General features: G+C 44.0%; 2 pseudogenes; both read left to right on the forward strand.

The window, feature by feature from the left end:
* Window positions 1–5,104: 5,104 nt before the first annotated feature.
* LOC121939474 (5S ribosomal RNA) lies at window positions 5,105–5,223 on the forward strand (annotated as a pseudogene).
* A 457-nt stretch (window positions 5,224–5,680) lies between these two features.
* LOC148185538 (5S ribosomal RNA) lies at window positions 5,681–5,799 on the forward strand (annotated as a pseudogene).
* Window positions 5,800–6,000: the final 201 nt, after the last annotated feature.

Here is a 6,000-nt window from a genome sequence, read left to right on the forward strand (position 1 = left end):
CAAGCATCAGCTCTGTGGTTAACATTTTCCCAGCTAGTGAAGTTGCATTCAAACAGTGAGGCTTAAATTGTTTACGTCCCCTTTAATGACTGTCACACACATTTCATTAAGCAAGAGGGATGTCTATGTACAAATGCCTTTTTGGTTTTTGTATACAATTTTAAAAAAATGGCAAGAACAGTATTGAACAAAGAACAATATTTCTTAATTTCTGTGGTTGTGATGCTTTTCAAATATCACACCAAACTAAAGTCACAGTACAGGCCATTTTGGTTGAAAGCTGTTTATAAATTTGTAGTGATCTGCTCACACTGTAACGGGTGTATGGAGGACCCAGATGCAGTACAGTACACTTCACTGGCAGTTGGTAATAACTTTTATTAAAACCAACACGAATGGAAAACAGGATACAGACTGAGAGTTCGTTCTTTGAGCTATGAGCCTTAGCAATGTCTCTGGGAATCACACGAAGCGAAGACACGAAGCTTGTACCCACTGTGGCTGGTGACGAGGAAACCCCGTAGCTCCGTGAGCCGACAACACGTGTGTGAGCGTTGTCGGAGATCGAGCGGAGAGGTGGTCGAGGGCAGGCAGGGGTTCGGTTACCGGGAAGTCCGTCCACGGAAACAACAGTACCAGCAGGAATCAGGCAGGAGAATCGTCGGAGCAGAGCAGAGAGGTCTTTACCAGGGAATCCGTCAGATTTCCGGAATGCCGAAACTGAGCACGTGGTCGGGGACAGAAGGCAGGTAGGTTCACGAGGAGTCAGGCGAGGAGAGCAGGTCGGGGACAGGCAAAGTCGGCAACGGAGAATCTGTTTGGAGAGTGCTGGAAAGACACGCATGCTGCAGTGGACGATCTGGCAATGAGTGTGTGGGCTGGAGTGTCTTAAATACCGGGTAGATTGCTGATGAGCTGCAGCTGTGTGGAGAGCAGGCTGCAGCAGTGGGCGGGGCTTGCAGGTAGAGCAGGTCAGGGGAAGGTGAGTGGAAAGTTACTGGCAGGGAGGGGGAGGAGGAGAATGCAGGAACCATGACACACACAGGATTTGTTTAAATTAAAAAGCTTGTTAATATTTGTAGCAGCAACAGATTCAGAGTTGCCTGGTATGTAAACCATTCTAACTGTATCTTTCCCTGGTTTCATGTTAATAAAACCATGTTTTTCAAGCATTGCCATGTTTACTTATTTTAAGAACAAGTGATCTAATTTAGCTCCCTAAAAACAAGAATTTCATCATTCTAATTTTTAGTAATTTGATAGTAAAAAAAGTACTAGTTTTGAGTGATAATAGGTTTGATTTGCATTAACTAGGCTTAAATAAATTGCTTGAAATTAGTGTTTTTGATCTTATTTCAAGATTTTATGGGCTATAATGAGAGTCACACAGTTTTACTGGTTTTAAGACATCTTAACAAGCAAAATTTGCTTACTGCACTGGCAGCCAAATTTGCTTCTTTTAAGTGCAAGTATGCTTAAATCTAGGGTGTTTAGCCTTAAATTTGACAGGCCATTTTTGCAGTGTATCCAAAGACCAAAGTTAACACTCTGGACTCAAAATCCCTCCGCGGAAGCATACGCTGGATCAGAAAAGACTCACTCCTGTTTGTCCTGTGGCGAGATACGAGGGATGTCTATATGTGTTCATCACTCCACACGGCCCATGCAGGTGATACAGTCCGCAGGAGGGTCAAGGGTGCAGATGGGCAGTGGGCAGTGAAGGACGTCTGTGTTTCCCCAGCTATACAATAGGATTACAACAGGTACATACTATATATTCAGCCATGTTCTAAACCTTTTCGTGTGCTTGGTATAATAATGTTTTGTCTAAACACTGTCCATCCAGATGCATGGGAGGAGTGGACCTCTCTGATGCTTTGATTGGGTACTACACAGTTCTACACAAGACGCAGAGATGGTACAAGACGTTCTTCTACCACTTCATGGACATTGCCATTGTGAACGTCTACCTGCTTCATAAAGCAGTTGCTTTGGTCAAGGGAGAAACACCAATGAACCAGAAGGTATTCAGAGAGACCCTTGTGGAGGAGTTGGCTGAGGCAGGGTCCCCATCCACACCTGTACCGTCTCCTGCTCCACGTAGAGAAAGCCACTTACCAGTCTATATCAGCGGGCACAGCACTGCTGGTCGTCTGAGGTGCAAGCACTGTCCAATGAAGACACCAGTGAAGTGCCGCACCTGAAACGGGTGGTGGTAGGACCCAGATGCAGTACACCAACAAGCTCGTTTAGTTGGTAATAACTTTTATTATAACCAACACAGAAATGGCTCAGCTTACAGGCAAAGAGTTCGTTCTTCGAGCAGGGAGCCCTAGCAAAGTCTCTGGGTTTCACACGAGGCGAAGAAACGAAGCTTGTACCCTCAGTGGCTGGCGGGGAGGAAACCCCGTAGCTCCACGAGCCGTCTCCACGTGCTGGAACGCCGACTGGGATCGAGCAGAGCAATGGTCTGGGACAAGCAGGGGTTCGGTAACCAGGAAGTCCGTCCGCGGGTGTAACAGTACCGACAGGGATCAGGCAGGAGGATCGTCTTAGCCGAGCGAAGGAGTCTTTACCAGTAGAGCCGTCAGATTTCCGGAATGCCGAAACTGAATACGTGGTCGAGGAAAAAGTGCAGGTAGGTCCGGGGGGAGTCAGGCGAGGAGAGCAGGTCAGGAACAGGCAGAGTCGGCAACGGGAGATCTGATGGGGAAACGCTGGAAAGACATGCATAATGCAGAGGAACAATCTGGCAATGAGTGAGTGAACTGGAGTGTCTTAAATACTGCACTGATTGGAGATGAGCTGCAGCTGAGGGGAGAGCAGGCTGCAGCAGTGGGCGTGGTTAGCAGGTAGAGCAGAGCAGAGGGAGGGTGTGTGGAAAAGTACTGGCAGCAGGTAAGGAGGAGAAACAGCAGGTCCATGACAGCACCTGTGATGTGCCACTGTGCTTTGTACCGAACCGAAACTGTTACACAGACTGGCATGGCCAAAATAACTTGTAGGCATCCCTCGTGTGTGTATTTTTATCTATACTGTATTTACATATATATATGTATGTATATCTAGATATAAATATTGTCATGTAAATAGTATTGTGAATGTTGCTGTGAATATGTGTGAATAGTTTGCTGTGTTTTATAATTGAAATATATTTTATTTTCTACTACAGCTCTTGGTTTTACTGTTTTTTATGCACAAAGTTTGTGCACAAAGTTACAAAAGTACATTATAATGTGTTTATGCATCTGTTACTCTGAATGAGTAATACTGATGAGTAATATTTATATTATATAAATATGTAAATAAATATGTTATATTATATATGAGCCCTGAGTGTCAGCTTTCAGTAGAGCCCAAGATTATGGCTGTAGGTTGAAGCATTCAAAAATGGCAGCCTTTTTACCAAAGCATGTGACCATGGTCACCAAGTGTCCTTTTGGAGTCTCCAAAATGTCCCTTTTGGAAACGCCTGGACAAACTTTTAGAAAAACCTGTGTAGAATATTCATTTTATGTTATATTGCTATCAACTTTCAGCTTGGATTAGATAAGTACTTACACTATGGACCCACAGTGAGTTTCAGCTAATACCTGCAAATTACACTTATCTACAGCATCTTTTTCCTAAAAAAAAAATTGGGCGGGGATAAAAAAAAATGTCTTATTTTAGTGTGTTTACACTAAAGTCACTCAAACACCAAAGCACTTACAGTGGTTTTGACTGCTGGGGAGAAAACTTCAAAGTGTTACCTTTCAAATGAGACCATGCAAGTTCATGTACTACAAAAGAAACAAGAATGGCTTTCAATTTACTTTGGGTATGTCTTGAACAGGCGTTTTAGGGGAATTTTACAGGAATTGTATGGGGTTAAAACCAAGACAATCAAAGTTTACCTCAGCGGCATTTCAAATCATTTAGCTAGTATATACCCTCACAAACAAAACAAAAAACACAATTACAATCTTTCTTTTTAAACCTGACAGGTGGTAGCACTGCTGTCTATATCTTTCTTACCTCAAACCATCGGCTTTTCACAACAAGACAGGAAGCCTTATTTAAGTCCTGGACCACAGCCATTTGATGGAAGCAATGCTGTCCACCATCGAAGGGCTTCTCCAACATCACAGAGCCAAGGACATCCTAAAGCAGGTGGATGAGACTATGCTGCCATAGTTCAGCGGGCATGCAAATGTTTTGCCTTCACATGCTTGTTTGCCTAAATGCAAGTCTCTAAAATTGACACAGTTGAATTTATAAATCTTAAATTAAAGACCAATAAGAATGTAATAAATGGTACAACTTTACACTCTGTCAAATATTTCACAAATTCTAATAAGTATAAGGTGTACTTAAGCTGTACAAAACATCCAGCATATTTACCATGAAACCATAAAAAGCACGTTTCTGGGGCCTGACTATTTCAGTTGATTGTAACGTTACATATTTTAACTTTAGCTTGGCACTGCAGGCGGCGGTCATAAGTACTTAGCACAGACGGGCTACACAGGAGGACTTACCAAAGACCAGAGGAATAACCAGCGTCCCCTGTGGTTGTAAATGTGAATGAAGTATAAGTTTTGTAGCCTCCGACTCCTCACGAGGCTCTACAGCTCTGCAACATGCCGCCAAACAGCAGAGCACCACAACACATGTACTCCCCCTGAGGGCCACGTTCAGGGACGCATCTGAAGTTACAGACCTCTTGATCAACGCCAGCAGCAGCAGCTAGTCAAGAGGCGTCAGGAAATGTGTGACATTTGAGATATGATAATGACAGTTTAACAATGTTTCTGCCCAGTTTCGAACTGGGGACCTTTTGCGTGTGAGGTGAACGTGATAACCACTACACTACGGAAACATGATATCATCCTTCTTTTCAAACCTGACGGGGGGTAGCACTGCTGTCTATATTTTTTCTTCCACCATTGAAGGGCTTCTCCACAAACATCACAGAGCCAAAGGGGGGCGTAGTTCTTTTTCTGCTTCTTCGCAAAGTCCACATTCATGTCCTTAGTTTTGCAGACATTGGACATTATGTATATTATCCTGACGTATTATCCTGAGTGCCACGGTAGTGAGCGCTACTATTGTTCTACTTTTACATTTTGGCCATACCACCCTGAACACACCAGATCTTGTCTGATCTCAGAAACTAAGCAGGGTCGGGCCAGGTCAGTACTTGGATGGTAGACCGCCTGGGAATACCCGGTGCTGTAAGCTTTTTAGTTCTGGCTTTTTACCAGCAGAGGATGCTGCTGCCGCTTACCCAGTGGACACAGAACGGATAAAAAAAACCAAAAAACAATGTGACGAGGAGGCCACATAATGACCACCAAAAAAATCAATGGGTCAGCGGACGCCGATTCACAGTGGGAAATTCAAAACTTTTAAAAGTAAACTACAGGAATGAAATTAGCTTCAGCTTTGGGACCTCAAAGCAGGGCAGACTACGGCCACGTAGTTTGGCCGCAAGGCACTGGACACGTTTAAATGCTTAAAACAAGCCTTATTGCGCTACACTGGCAGCGTGACACGCGTCTGTTGGGTTTAGCCTCACAGTGCTATTTTCTAGTATTTGTTTCACAATTCCAAACACACATGACAAACTTTGGCCACAGAGCTCACAATTTGGAAGTCGGTTGTCCCGCCCATCTGTAAATGTGTCACTCGTGCTGTCGCTTACGGCCATACCACCCTGAACACGCCTGATTTCGTCTGATCTCGGAAACTAAGCAGGGTCGGGCCAGGTCAGTACTTGGATGGGAAAACACCTGGGAATACCTGGTGTTGTAAGCTTTTTAGTTCTGGCTTTTCTCAGTTCTCACTTTTCACCAACAGATCGTGTTGCTGCTGACCTAATCGACTTATCACCTACACTCTGTCTTTTTTACCCACATTCCTCATCACTACTGCAACATATAAATGTCCTAGTGGACATCTGATATTCAAAACAAGACTGTCTCATTTACATTGGTGACTATCAGAGACCGTTCACTG

The sequence above is a fragment of the Plectropomus leopardus genome, chromosome 24 (assembly GCF_026936395.1).
Source record: "Plectropomus leopardus strain MGB_pleo_1.0 chromosome 24, ASM2693639v1, whole genome shotgun sequence".
Lineage (NCBI taxonomy): Eukaryota > Metazoa > Chordata > Actinopteri > Perciformes > Serranidae > Plectropomus > Plectropomus leopardus.